Source organism: Aotus nancymaae, unplaced genomic scaffold, assembly GCF_030222135.1.
Source record: "Aotus nancymaae isolate 86718 unplaced genomic scaffold, 86718_ANA_hifiasm-v0.15.2.pri h1tg000117l, whole genome shotgun sequence".
In the NCBI taxonomy this organism is placed as follows: Eukaryota; Metazoa; Chordata; class Mammalia; order Primates; family Aotidae; genus Aotus; species Aotus nancymaae.
In genome coordinates, this window is record NW_026988532.1 from 2,861,623 (window position 1) to 2,875,387 (window position 13,765).

At 36.8% G+C, this 13,765-nt stretch overlaps 1 non-coding gene across 1 annotated transcript; it reads right to left on the reverse strand.

The window, feature by feature from the left end:
- Nucleotides 1-2,789: 2,789 nt before the first annotated feature.
- Nucleotides 2,790-2,928, reverse strand: LOC135272620 (U4 spliceosomal RNA). The gene has a single exon (XR_010340637.1). It is a non-coding gene; the product is annotated as a U4 spliceosomal RNA (small nuclear RNA).
- Between the last annotated feature and the right edge of the window lie 10,837 nt (nucleotides 2,929-13,765).

A 13,765-nucleotide genomic window follows, 5' to 3' on the forward strand; every position in this document is an offset into this window, starting at 1 on the left:
AAAAAACAACTAAATATCCTGTGTCCAAAAACTGTAACCAAACTTGCTAGCAAATTAGCATCTGCAATAATAGGAATAGAATTTCTTGATGAGAGAATGTCCTAAGAGACATGGGATTAAGGTCTTTTGAGATAGGATCCACTTTCTTAGACCTACCTTACTGACAAACCACTCAAAGAAAGCCTATATGCTGGAACTAGAGGCATCAACCTCATACTGGTAACCAGCATGTATTGTCTTTTTTATACCTGGTAAAACAAACAAACAAAAAGAAAAAATTGAAGACAGGAAGCAGACATGCACATCTTACTCTCCAGACTTAGTATAAGCCTCTAAGACACTACTCCAGTTGGGCTTATCATAAGAAGATCTGTGCACACCCTCATAGGTCAGCCAGCACAGAATTGCTTCTGATGTCTTAGTGCTCTGTCTTCTTTCAGCTAGCACGTTTCCTACCTTGGCTGACAATAACAGATATTGGTTTGGATTGCTGCCCACAGGGGAGCAATCTTGTATACAATATCCCTAGTATACAAGAATGAGAAGGAAGATTATTTCTGTTACACTGCTGACAGATGGAAAGCAAAAGAATTAGTAAAAACTTAACAATTTGAAAATGACTTGAAGCTTAAAGCCTTTTGCTTTTCTATTCCTAACTTAAGACTTCAGACAAAAATTTGTTGAATATATAACCGATGCTAGCTATAGATTTTAGGTGCAGAGAATTCAGCAGTAAAAAATGAGAGGCAAATCCCTGTTTTCATAAAACGTATATTCTGCTCACCTTGTCTTGCTGTAGGCTTGTTTTATACAAGGATGTTGTTATCTATTTCTAAAGCTTAATTGAGACATATTTTACATGCTGTACAATTCACCCATGTAAAGTGGTCAGTTGAATAGCTTTTAGTATATTCACAGTTCTGGGATCATCAGAACCTCATTTTAGAACATTTTAGTCACCCTCAGAAGAAACTTGGCCTGGCATGGTGGCTCATGCCTTTAATCCCAGCACTTTGGGAGTCAGAGGTGGGTGGATCACCTGAGGTTAGGAGTTTGAAACCAGCCTGACCAACATGGTGAAACCCCATCTTTTCTAAAAATACAAAACAGCCAGGCATGGTGGTGGGTGCCTGTAATCCCAGCTACTCGGGAGAATCACTTGAACCTGGGAGGCAGAGGTTGCAGTGGGCCGAGATAGCACCTCTGCACTCCAGCCTGGACAACAGAGTGAGATTCCCTCTCAAAAAAGAAAAAGAAACCTCATATCCAACACAAGTATTCCTCTCTCCATCCTCCTAGTTCTAGGTAACCAGTATTATACTTTATGTAATTTATGTACATATAGGTGTGCTAATTTTGGACATTTTATAATTTTATATAAATGGAATCATATAATATGTAATCCTTTTGTTCTTCAACTTACCACATTTTTAAGATTTATCCATATTGTAGCATGAATCAGTATGTCATTCCTTTTTGAGGCTATCTGCTTGCTTGTACAGTTAATTTAAAATGAGATCTGTCCTAGTTTATGCCTTTTTTCGACTTTCCCATACTCTGTAGAAAATTTCAGTTTTAATTGAGCATAAACTTTGAACAAGATGGTTTAATCATAGAGCTAGACGATGCTGAGAGACTGTCTAGTCAACTTACACATGAAGAGATAGATATCTACAAAAAGAAGTGGTTTGCTGAAAGCCTCACAGCAGAGATAGACACTTTGGGCTTGATTCTTTATCACAATGCTTACTCGGTGTAGATTTTGATAGCCTTGTATTTATCTTCAGGATTCTGCAACCTCTTTAAATTAAAGAAAATGATTCTAATTCCTTTCAGTTTATAGACTATTGGATTTTTCTATGAGAACAGGTTTTTGTTTCTTTTATGTAATATGAAAAAGGCTATATAAGGCAAGCAAATAAGAATTATTGTGATCACAACATAATGCCTGTTCAATATTATTCTTATAAAAAGTATTGCAAAAAATTACTCATAAAATTATATACCCTATAATTTTCACTGGTATCTTCTCTTTCAATTTAATGTACCATTCATTATATAAAATTTTAAAAAGTCATCAGCCAGTAAAATCATATGTATTATCAGTATCTATCCATCTATTTTTCTAGACTGCCTGAAGTCATACAGAACATATCTTTTTAAAAATCATAATGAGCAGTGCTTGAGATTTTAATGTTGGAAAACAAGATGAAAATTTTCCAGTCTTTTCAGAATTTACAAATAAGCTCTTTGGCTTCCAGATGAAATTAATATAGCAGGGTACATGTCATCTAAACAGCACCCACCACAGTTTATTGAAAGTATTCAGCTTCCACTTAAGCCTACATTCCTAAAGTAAAAAGATCCATTTAAACAATTATATATCAAATTACTTGGAAGTTTCTAATGAAATGCCTTCAAATTTTCTTGAACTTTATTTAACTCTTATCCTGAAGATTTCTTATGGTCCTCATATTTATTTTATATTTTAATTTCTGTATGACTTCTGGTGTTGTAGCATTTTACTGTCATTTAATGTTAGTAAAATGACTGACTAAAACCTCTCTTCTCTTTTTCCCAACAATACCAACAAGTAGAATCCTTAGGATTATGTGTTATGTTTAAATGTTCCTTCCTCTGATTACCGTAATATAAGTGTAGGTGCCATGCTCAGAGTTTGTATTCCAAAATTATACCTACTTCTCCAGAGTAGGTGTCTGCCTCAACATATACTTAGAATTATTTATGTAGTATTCATTTTCTTTTTTATTTATTTATTTTTTATTCAGTCTCCATAGAGACTGTCAAAAATTGCCAACGCCGACTATATTTCAAGTCATCATGGTGGGGTATTGGGAAAAGTTTTCAGTTAGCAATAATCGCGCCTCAGATAAACCTCATTGGCTACGATGTAGTATTCATTTTAACTGACTTCTTATTTTATCACTGATGGTAGAACTTGAGAAGTTTTAGGAATTCCATTTAAACATTTAGTCCCATTTGATACATGTAAATAGTCCAGGAATCTCTTATCTATTTACACAAATTTAATGTAGCTATTATTTAGCTTGGCTCTTTTCCTATATTTAATACACTTTTCCTATATTTAATATACTCAAATCCTAATTTATATTTTATTATTAAAATATATTTTATATTAACTTATATTTTAAGATCTATTTTCATCAGTCCTTAAGGTCCATATTAAGGTATATTTTAAGAACAAGAAAAGTTGATGCTGTAGAGAGAGGTAAACAGTAAAATATTATCTCAGAAAGCCGCCTGAGAAAAATGTCTCGGGGAGAAACTTGAATGCATGCTTCAAAAGAAGTAACTGCCTCTTAATTACAGCAAGGATTCCCAATCTCTATGACCTCACCTCTAGTTTTTCTCTAGCCTTCTCATCAAGTCTACAAGATCATGCACAACTTCTCAGGCTTAAGGCATAATGAAGGAAGAACACAAATGCCTAGGCCAACTAAGATTTCTTTTGCTGAAAGCTTGGGTGGCCTCTGATCCATAGAAAATGTATATTTTATGCCAGAAACATTTTCATATTGAGTCCAGCTAAAAGCAGCACATAACAATTACATGACTTTGATTGGCAAGCTGGAAATAAACCTAGGATTGTTTCTTATGATTCTAAAGTTATCTTTTCAGCCTTCCTGGAGTGTCACCTCCTTGCTGTCTCCAGGTGTGCAATGTGAACACTTGGGCCCTACTTGTGGTTCTCAGTTTAGTGGCATTCTTAGTGTTCTGTCTCCATAGTTCTCAAACGTCTTTCCTTATCCTCTTTAGAAGTTCCTACAAAAACCCCATCGTCTCTGTGACCTCATAACCATAGGTTATAATTTCATAACACATAGATTGGATTTCCATGGTTCTTCTTTTACCTTTTTTAAATCACAGGACAATAACTATATTTACACTGGTTTCTTTTAGTAACTTTATATTAATCCTTTAGACACCTTCAATTTTTAGGGCTATATTTATAGGAATATTTGTAGAAATAAGAAATATGGAACTAAAAGGAACAACTCTGAAGCATCAGATGCTAAACAAGATAGGTGATATGCTTTGACTGTGTCCTCACAAATATCAACTTGAATTGTATCTCCCAGAATTTCCACATGTTGTGGGAGGGACACAGGGGGAGTTAATTGAATCATGGGAACTGGTCTTTCTTATGCTATTCTTGTCATAGTGAATAAGTCTCACAAGATCTGATGATTTTATAAGGTGGAATTTCCCTGCACAAGCTCTCTCTTTGCCTGCTGTCATCCATGTAAGTAAGATGTGACTTACTCCTCCTTGCCTTCAACCATGATTGTGAGGTTTCCCTGGCCAAGTGGAATTGTACATCCATTATACCTCTTTCTTTTATAAATTGCCCAGCCTTGGATATGTCTTTATCCTCAGCATGAAAACAGATTAATACAGTGAATTGGTACCAGTAGAGTCAGACATTGCTGAAAAGATACCCCAAAATGTGGAAGTGACTTTGGAACTGGGTAGCAGGCAGAGGTTGGAGCAGTTTGGAGGGCTCAGAAGAAGACAGGAAAATGTGGGAAAGTTTGGAACTTCCTAGAGACTTGTTGAACAGCTTTCACAAAATGCTGATAGTGATATGAACAATAAAGTCCAGGCTGAGGTAATCTCAGATGGAAATGAGGAACTTGTTGGGAACTGGAGCAAAGGTGACTCTTGTAATGTTTTAGCAAAGAGACTGGCAACATTTTGCCCCTGACATAGAGATTTGTGGAACTTTGAACTTGAGAGAGATGATTTAGGGTGTCTGGTGGAAGAAATTTCTAAGCAGCAAAGCAATCAAGAGGTGACTTGGGTTTCTAGTTAAAGGCATTCAGTTTTATAAAGGAAACAGAGCAAAAAAGTTCAAAAAAATTGCAACCTGACAATGCGATAACAAAGAAAATTCCATTTTCTGAGAAGAAATTCAAGCTGGCTGCAGATATTTGCATAAGTAATGAGGAGCCAAATGTTAATCCCCAAGACAATGGGAAAAATGTCTCCAGGGCATGGTAGAGATCTTCAAGGCAGCTCCTCCCATAACAGGCCTAGAGCCTAGGAGGAAAAAACGGTTTCATGGGCCAGACCCAGGGTCCTTGTGCTGTGTGCAGTCTAGCAACTTAGTGCCCTACATCCCAGCCACTCCATTTGTGACTGAAAGGAGCCAAGGTACAGCTCAGGCCATGGCTTCAGAGGGTGCAAGCCCCAAGCCTTGGATTCTTCCATGTGGTGTTGAGTCTGCCAGTGTACAGAAGTCAAGAACTGAGGTTTGGGAACTTCTGCCTAGATTTCAGAGGATGTATAGAAATGCCTGGATGCCCAGGCAGAAATTTGCTGCAGGAGCAGGGCTTTCATGGAGAATCTCTACTAGGGCAGTCCAGAAGGGAAATGTGGGGTCAGAGCCCTCACATAGAGAGCTGTAACAAGAGAGCCATCATCCTCCAGACCCCAGAATGGTAGCTCCATCGACAGCTTGCACTGTGTGTCTGGAAAAGCTGCAGACACTCAACACAAGCCCATGAAAGCAGCTGGAGGGAGGCTGTACTCTGCAACGCCACAGAGACAGAGCTGCCCAGAATCACAGGAACCTCCCTCTTGCACCAGCATAACCTAGATGCAAGACATGGAGTCAAAGGAGATAATTTTGGAGCTTTAAGATTTGACTGCCCTGCTGGATTTCAGACTTGCATGAGGCCAGTAGCCCCTTTGCTTTGGCCAATTTCTCCCATTTGGAATGATTGTATTTACTCAATGCCTGTACTCACATGGTTTTTAGGAAGTAACTAACTTGCTTTTGATTTTACAGGCTCTTAGGCAGAAGGGACTTGCCTTGTCTCAGATAAGACTTTGAACTGTGGGCTTTTGGGTTAATGCTGAAATGAGTTAAGACTTTGAGGACTGTAGGGAAGGCATTATTAGTTTTGAAATAAGGACATGGGATTTGGAGGGGTCAGGGGTGGAACGGTATGGTTTGGCTGTGTCTCCATTCAAATTTCAACATGAATTGTATCTCCCAGAAATCCCAGGTGTTATGGGAGGGATGCAGGTGAGGTAATTGAATCATCTGGGCCTGTCTTTCCCGTGCTATTCTCATGAAAGTGAATAAGTCTTCTGAGATCTGATGGGTTTATCAGGGGTTTCCACTTTTGTTTCTTCCTCATTTTTCTCTTGCCACCGCCATGTAAGAAGTGCCTTTGACCTCCTGCCATGATTCTGAGGCCTTCCCAGCCATGTGGAACTGAAAGTCTAATTAAAGCTCCTTTGTTCCTGGTTTCAAGTATGTCTTTATCAGTAGCATGAAAAATGAACTAATACAATGAGTGGTAAGTAAAGTGGGGTCACACTCTTGGTTTGCATGTTCTCCTAGAGTGATTATCAGTAGCATAACCTTTCTGTCTTAGTCTATTTTTGTGTTGCTATCAAGGAACACTTAAAGGTGGATAATTTATAAAGAAAATAAGCTTATTTGATTCATAGTTCTGCAGATTGTACAAAAAGCGTGGTGCTGCCATCTGCCTCTGGTGAGGCCCTCATGCTGCTCTTCCTCATGGCTGAAGGTGAACCACATGGAGTGAGAGACAGAAGGGGGAAAGGTACCAGGAACTTTTTAATAATCAGCTCTTTTGGGAACTAATAGAGTGAGAACTTACTCATCACTTTGAGCACTGCACCAAGCCATTCATAAGGGATTTGTCCCCATGACTCAAACACCTCTCATTAGCCCTCATTTCCAACTTTGAGAATCAAATTTCAACAAGATTTGTAGGGATCAAACAAGTCATATAGAAACTATAGCACTTTCATACCCAAAAACATTCTGATTTGAACAGTTATATGGTTAATAATATGTATTTATGCATTTGTCTTCCCCAACATTCTAAAGCTTAGTTGTGCAGAGGCACTTTTTTGTTGTTTTTCCTTTTGTGAGACTTTATTGATTTGAGCTGTAGGAACTATACAGTGTCATGAGTGCTTCATTTACAAGCATTCAAAAACCCAGAGTATATTAACTCCCTCTCTACCACTATCCCTAGGCTTTTCCTAGAAAGTACCTCTTTTTAAAACAACTGTATTGATATATAATTGACATATAAAAATTGTATATGCTTAACTTCTACAATGTGATACTTTGATATACATATACATTGTGAAATAATTACTGAATCAAGTTAATTGGCATATCCATTACCTCTATATAGTTACCATTTTGTGTGTGTCTGTATATGTGTTGTGTCTGTTGAGAAGACTTAAAGATCTATCTATCTTCTTAGCAAATTACAGATATATAATACAGTATTGTTAACTATCATCACCATGGCAAGGTACTCTTAAACACTCCCCAAATAGATCTCCCTGTCAGGTCAATAGTGAAGTGTTTTTGGTTGCTTTCATAAAATCCATTACTTCCTTTTCCTGACAGTTCTGCCTTAAGTTTCTTTGGAATGAAAAATTCAGCCTTTCCCTGCTGTCAGTCATGTGGTCCCAGCTCCAAGAGCCCCCTAATTGGAATAAACCAATAAGAGGTCATCTTTTTTTTTTTTTTTTTTTAAAGAGAAAGAGAGAGAGAGAATAGGAAGGAGGAAAAAGGAAGAGAAAGAGAGAGAGAGAATGGGGAGGAGGGAGAAGGAAAAGAAAGAGGGAGAGAGAATGGGAGTATTGCTTTCTTGCCCAGGCTAGAATGCAATTTAGTAATGGGTATTGAAAACCTCTTTTATACTGATAATTATACTTAATGATGTAGTCAGGAAGGAATAAGGGAAGAAGATAACAAACAAACAGCCAACCAATATTTCATTTAAACCTATGAAATGCTATGCGATTACTGAGGAGTGATTTACTTCCAATTATATAGTCACTTTTGGAATAGGTGTGAGGTGGTAATGTATGTTTTGTGTATTTGAAGTGGAGAGTTCTATAAATGTTTATTAAGTTTACTTGTTCCGGGTCTGAGTTCAAGTCCTGAATATCCTTGTTAATTTTCTATCTCGTTGATCTATAGAATCGTTAGCTCTTCTTGTTGCATTGATCCTTTTGCCATTATGTAATGTCATTCCTGGCCTCTTTTGATCTTTGTTGCTTTAAAGTCTACTTTATCAGAGGCAAGAATTGCATCTCCTGCTTTTTGTTTATTAGTTTATTTTTACTCTCTGTTTGATTGGTAAATCTTCCTCCTTCTCTCTGAGTCTTTGTGTATTGTTGCATGTAAGATGGGCCCGGATGCAGCATACCGATGGGTTTTGGCTTTTTATCCAATTAAAATATATATAAGTTTAATACCGGCGTTTGATGCTAGCTGGCTGTTTTGCCCATTAGTTGATGTAAATTTTTTATTGTGTTAAAGTTCTTTGCTTTTTGATATATTTTTGGAAAGACTGATATTGGTTGTTCTTTTATATGTATAGTGCTTCTTTCAGAAGCTCTTGTAAAGCAGGCCTGGTGGTGGTGAACTCTCTAAGTACTTGTTTGTTCGCAAAAGATTTAATTTTTCCTTCGCTCATAAAGCTTAGTTTGACTGGATAGGAAATTCTGGGTTGAAAGTTCTTTTCTTTAAGGATGTTAAATATTGGTCCCCACTCTTTTCTGGCTTGTAGGGTTTCTGCTGAGAGATCTGCTGTAAGTCTGATAGGTTTCCCTTTATGGGTAACCTGACCTTTCTCTCTGGCTGCCCTTAGTATTTTCTCCTTCATTTCAACCCTAATAAATCTGGCGATTATGTGCCTTGGGGTTGGTCTTCTTGAAGAATATCTTTGTGGTGTTCTCTGTATTACCTGGAGTTGAGTATTACCCTGCCTTGCCAGGTTGGGAAAATTTTCCTGAATGATATCCTGAAGAGTATTTTCCAACTTGGATTCATTCTCTTCATCACATTCAGGTACACCTATCAAATGTAAATTAGGTCTTTTCACATAGTCCCATATTTGCTGGAGACTTTGCTCATTCCTTTTCATCCTTTTTTCTGCATTCTTGTCGTCTCGTTTCATTTCACTGAGCTGGTCCTCGACTTCTGATATCCTTCCTTCTGCTTGATCAATACGACTGTTTAAACTTGTGCATGCTTCGCGAAGTTCTCGTGTTGTGTTTTTCAGCTCCATCAATTCACTTATATTCTTCTCTAAATTGTCCATTCTCGTTAACAGTTCGTCAAACCTTTTTTCAAGGTTCTTAGTTTCTTTGCATTGGGTTAGAACAAGTTCTTTTAATTCACAGCAGTTTCTTATCACCCACGTTTTGAAACCTGCTTCTGTTATTGGAACACACGTGTAATCTATTAAGCCTTGTTCCGTTACTGATGAGGAATTGCAATCCCCTGTAGAGGGAGAGGCATTCTGATTTTGAGTATTCTCTACCTTTTTACGCTGGTTTCTTCCCTTCATTATATATTTGTCCGTCTGTCGTCTTTATAATTACCGACTTTCTAACTGGGTCTCTGACATCCAACTTGTTGATTCCCAGTGCCGAAATCTGAGCAATCCACTGAGTCGGCCAAAACAGCGGTGTTAAGATTGATGGTGCTTTTCTGCCCGGGAATCTCCGGACTCTGCACCAAGAACTGGCGTGCTAAGGCACCAGCAAAACCGCCACGCCGGCCACAAGAGTCGCCCTGGCGACCCGTGGATCTCCTCCACTGGGAATCTCCTGGTCCGTGAGCAACTAATATTCGTCTGAAAGTGTGGCGTCCTCTCGTTCTTTGCGCTTTCACTGGGAGGTACGTGCCCGAGCTGCTAATCATCAGCCATCTTGGATCTCTCTCTCCCAAGAGGTCATCTTAAGATGGACCCATAACCAACCAGAGCCAATGAGATGTGGTAAGTCATCTGTGGAATTTCTGAGAAAGAGAAGTCTTCTGTATTTCTTTGAATTGGTCATTGTGATAATGTACGCCTAGAGCAACTGGAAGTCTGACAATGGAGGCACAACAGAGAATGGAGTCCAAAGAGACGCTTCAAACAATAGCATTTAAGCCCTGTATCCAACCAACCTTTTAAATAATATGAAGTAATAGATTAATTTTGGTTTAATTTAGTAGACCTCAATTGAGGGTAATTTCATCCCCCAGGGAATATTGGGACAGGCTAGGAGACATTTTTTATTTTCACAGCTGGGGGTCGGGGAGAGGGGAGGGAGGCAGTGTAGGAGTTTGTTATTGGTATCTAGTGAGTAATGATCAGAGATGCTGCTAAACTTCCTACAGTGCACAGGACAAGCCCATACAACAAAGAAATACTTGTCCCAAAGTGTCAATAGTTCTAAAGCTGAGAAATTCCAGTTTAAACCACTTTGCGCTAAATTATCTGTCATTTACAAAATTAAAGATCCTACATAATACAAAAACTCTCTGTAAAGTCCCACCTGCGAGTCATTGATTCCATTAACTTTTTAGATTAAAAAAAGTCAGATCACATCAATTCTGTGTTCTAAAACACCCAGTGGTTTCACATTCCCTCAGTATAAAATCTAAAATACTTGCTATTGCCTATATCAAGAATTGGCAAACTTGTTCTGTAAAAGACTTGTTATTAAATATGCTCTATAGCAATGACCAAACTTTGTTCCTGTAGCATGAAAACAGCTGTAGATAATGTAAAAATGAGAGAACATGCTGTATTCTGATAAAACTTCATGAATGCTGCAATTTGAATTTCATACAATTTTCACGTGTTACAAAATACGGTTTTGCTTTTTATATTTTATCCCAAACATTTAAAATTGAAAAACTCTTTGAATTCAGAAGTCACATAGAAACAGCTGGTGGGTCAAACGTGGGCCACAGGCTGTAGTTTGGTAACTCCTGATTTGCACGATCTGCACATTCCTCCACAGATTTCATTCACTCTACCACATTTGCTCTCTTCGAGGACCGCCATTTACTCTGCCCTCCTTGCTGTTCCTTGCACACACAATCACAATGTCTTTGCACAAGCTGTGCTTTTCACCTAGAATGTGCTTTTTCCTAATCTTTGAATAGCTAGTTTTCTTCACCTTTTAAAGTAAGTCTTCTCTTATTATCACATCTGAAATTACGACCCCTATCCTCACTCAGTGCTTTCTCTCTCCTCTAGTGCTCATCACCAGTGGAACCATGGAACCACATACTATCTTTCATTGATTTCTCTCCCATCTCCTCTTAAGAGAATGTAACCTTCATGAGAGAAGATACTTTTTGTTTCTTTCATTAAACAATGGCTGGCATAAAATATGTACTCCATGAACTTTTTTTTGCATCAATGGATTTATTTATATTTTTATTTATTTTATTTTATTTTCTATATATTTTATTTATATTTATATATATTTTTATTTTTATTTTTATTCATTTATATTTATATTTTTCAAAATTCCTATTTATTTTGGCCTCATCTCAAATAACATTTTGAGGCTTTACATGATTGGGAACTTGTTGTTGATTCTGCTCTTTTCAGAGTTTCTTTAACCTGTAATATTTTGTACATTGTTCTACAACATGATTGTTGCATAAATCTCCTCTCTGCTAATAGTGAGAATCTTCAAACTAGCTGAGCTGCATTCAGTATCATTTTAACCATTAGTAAACGTCAACAACTCTGAAGCTAAGGGGATCCCCCTTGTGTATTATAAGAGAACAGTGGTGCCCCAGCCTGCTCCCCTTATTGTGTCTGCCGGGTTAGCTTTTAGATGCTTACACCTGCACTACATTTTTTCAGAAACTTGCTCTCAGCTGATGCGAATCATCTTGGTAAGAAAATTATGCCTAAGGAAACTGCCCACAGACAATAACTACTATTAATATCTAGTAGGAAATAAATAGAAAAGATTAGGCCTTTTGCCTCAGGGAGATCATTCTAAGGTGCAGCTCAAGCTTTATAGCTCTTCTTCTCTGGCTTAGACCAGGAAGTCTTTTTCTAAGATCATATACTTGCTAATCCCTTTTCATTTCCTATACTGCTTTATTTTCTTCATTCAGATTTTTTCTTATGAGCATCCCGTAGTAAACCATATACACTTGGATTCTTAGATTTTTATCTCCGGTTCTGCTTCTAGGAAAATTTTCCTACTTTACTAAATCTACCAACTCTTATACAATGCCCAAAATAAACAGGTGCACCAAAATCAATTCTAACAAACTCAAAATCATAGCATTATTACATGATTGGATCTAAAGACCCCAGTTTTGGAGCACAAAGTAAGATGCTGTCCATCTACTGATAACTTTCTTCTAGAATGTAGCAACAGCAAAGGTTGATTATTGAATTGTGAGCTGCTTATCAATATGTAGCCTGAGCTCCCATTAACAGATTTGACTTTTCAAATAAATGCATGTTTAAAATTAAATTTAATAATATAGGTGCAGGTGTATATATACAAAAATATTTTTATATGTGAGTATATAATATACACATTTTTTTATGCTGAAGGATGCAGAAGCAATGACATCCTTGGAGTAATAAGCACACCTATTCTCTAGAATAATTGTTTCTAACATCATTCTCTGATTAAAGGAATTAGGGTTTCATGGAGAAATAACTGTTTCTAAGACTGAGGACAAGATGAGCCTGAAGCATTTTGTAGTGGAGAAAGTAAAATGACAACAATTAAAGAAAAAATGAACAATGGTGGGGATATATCTAATTTGCACATGAGCCAACTGAAGGACTGCCAAATGGCCAAAGATGGAATGACTTGAACAACAAAGTAAATAATATTATATCAGATTAGAACCTGAAAAATAGAATATCTGTGAACTCATACTGATATAAAAACACAAACAAAAGAGAGAATAGACAAATAGTCTCTGCAGAAGAATTTCAAATATGTTATATAGATACTGCATACTCAAGGTGGTGGAGCATAACTTCTACTTGTAAAGTGTGGGATGTGCATAGTGTCTTCCTTCCAAACGCACAATACGGTAAAAGAGAAAAAATAAGTTTACGTGGAGAAAGCTGTCAAACTCCACCTCAGCCAGATGATCATGACTAATACCAGCAGTGATACCATGTTGATATTATGTTAACTTCATATGAAATGCTGAGAATGATGCTTAATCTCTGTGATCTTCCTCCCCAGATGCCCTTAACTCCAGTCACATGAGAAAAATATCAGAAAAATCCCAATTAAGGGACAGTCTATAAAGTATCTGACTCTTCAAATCTGTGAAAGATATAAAAATGAAGAAAGTTTGAGAGAATGTCACAGCCAATAGGAGTCTAAGACATAACAACTAAATGTAATGTGGTATACTGATGAAATTCTAAAACAGAAAAAGAACATTAGGTCAAGCCTAATGATAAATGAATAAAATGTGGATCATAGTTAATAATAATGTATCAGTTTTGATTTATTAATTATGACATACAATGTTAAAATAAAATGTTATTTATAGAGAAAACTTGGTGTGAGGTATGCAGGAATCCTCTGTACTATCTTCACCATTTTTGTATAAGTCTAAAACAATATAAATAAAAATTTATTTAAAAACTAAAAATTTAAATTTAGAATTACAACCTTACAATTTTATTTTTCAAGGATTTTTAAGTTTAAGAGAATGCCTAATTCACAATACAATATCATGAATATTATTCTGATTATTGCTGAAGGAAACCAATTTGAAACTTCAGAAAGAATACTAATATTTTGTATGTCTAAAGGCTTTAAAGTTAAACTATTTTGGCATGAACAATATTCAAAGAATTTTTCATCAAAGTGAAATTGTTAATGTTTTCAACAATGCTTTGGCATTATTTTTTATATTATCTATCAT